Source organism: Apaloderma vittatum, unplaced genomic scaffold (genome assembly GCF_000703405.1).
Source record: "Apaloderma vittatum isolate BGI_N311 unplaced genomic scaffold, ASM70340v1 scaffold16919, whole genome shotgun sequence".
Classification (NCBI taxonomy): Eukaryota; Metazoa; Chordata; class Aves; order Trogoniformes; family Trogonidae; genus Apaloderma; species Apaloderma vittatum.
The window spans coordinates 83,101-84,916 of NW_009737177.1; positions in this window are offsets into that span (position 1 = coordinate 83,101).

Sequence of the window (1,816 nt, forward strand, 5' to 3'; positions counted from 1 at the left end):
GGACAGCACCATCTGCAGGATCAGGCCCCCAGCTCTCCATTGGCTTCTCTGCTGCTGTCCCCACAAGCAAAGCCCAAGCTCTCAGTGGAGCTAATGGGACTTAGAGAGCTAATGCTTACTAATAAGAGAGCGCAACTGAACACAAGGATTAAAAAATTAAAATGACAAAATAAGCCTCTCGCGTAGCCCATCAAGCAACTGCCTGCTAGCAGCACCCGAAATCCCCCACCCTGGGCACTGCAGAATGCAGGTGCCTCCTCTGCCAGGCACAGCTCCCGGCCAGGCAGAGGCTTGGACCTCACCTCCACACAGCATCATCTTCAGCCAGCATGGTTATTAGTTTATCACTGGGAGGCAGCACAAACCTGTGCAAGAGTGGGCACCTACAGCTCAGGGGGGGCAATTAGCACCTGGGAGAAGCCCCGGAGTAATGCAGCTCGTTTATTCAAATCACTTAAACCACCCACAGTGCCTTGCTTGCCTCAAAACAACGCGATTATAACAAATGTCTAGCACACCAAAGCCTGAAAGCCTCGGAGAGAAGGGATAAAAATGCAGGAAACGGGATTGATTTAAACACGTGCATGAATCAAAGCATTCAGCAAGGAAAGGAAACTAATTTTTAATCCTTCGGTAAACTCTGCGGCGTCTGGAAGGAGCAGCTTGGGCTCTGCACTGCTGGTGGCTTCGAGGCCACGTGCGGCTCCGGGCAGAGCACCTGGCTCCGACGCCTCGGCCGAGCGGCTCCTGCGGCTGCTCCTTCCCACGGGACACTGAGCCATTGGGAGCCGGGGACATCGCGGTGCCCTGAACCTGGAGTCGGTGGGAGCAGCAGCGGGATGCTGGGGTCGAACATCACCCCGCATGGGCTCGTGGGGCTGGTCTGAGGCACTGATTTGCTCGGGGTTTATTCCTTTGGGATGCAGAAGGAGATGCAGTTCAGAAAAAAATTAAAAAAAAAAAAGTTAGAAAATAAGAAAGCACCTCTTTGACCGCTTCCACAGCTGGAACCTGTGGAATTTCTTTTAAGTTGATAAATCTTGAGAGATTTATTAACCCAAGGTCACCAGGAACACATCAGCAAAGAGCTTTCCTCCCCCGACTGAGAAAAAGGGGATTATCAGCTCCCGCCGGTACGCTCCGCGCTCCCACTTCAACCTTCAGGATACGCAGAAAGACGGCTAAACCCTGCGCAGATTAGACGGGTCTGCCTGCAAATCCTGCTTTAGAGCTCATCCCCGCGGGAGGCACAGCTCAGCGCGGGGCTCCCGCCCCAGCCCGGACCGCGACCCGCCCGAGGCACGACTCGAACCCGTGACTAAGAACGTCCCGCCGCAATTAGCGAGGCGGAAGCAGAAGTGCTCTCCACCGATAAACGCGCCCGCTGATTGGATGAGCACCCGCTCGGCGGGGCGGGGCGCGGGGTGGGCAGGGTCTCGGAGTCTAGGGCAGGGAGCAGCGGAAGAAAAATACCAGAGCTGCGCTCTGATTGGCTGAAGGCGATGAATATATTAAGAGAGTAGCGAAAAGCGCAAGTCGATGAGATTTTAACAATTTTTTTCAGGGTTTTTCTACGTAAAAGAGGAATTGTACTAAATCACATTATTGGGACTAGGGAGACATGTCAAAGTTAGAAGGAAAAAACATACAAGAATTTCCTCGCCCTATCTTAACAATAGGGAATTGTAATGAAGGTTTAAATAGCAGGAAGTGGAACACGACGTTCGTGTTGTATGAAAGGAGAGAAGGTTAGCACTCCCCTTGATAAGGATGGAAGAGGCCCTAGTGGCCTGTACAACACGCATACGGTTAAGGC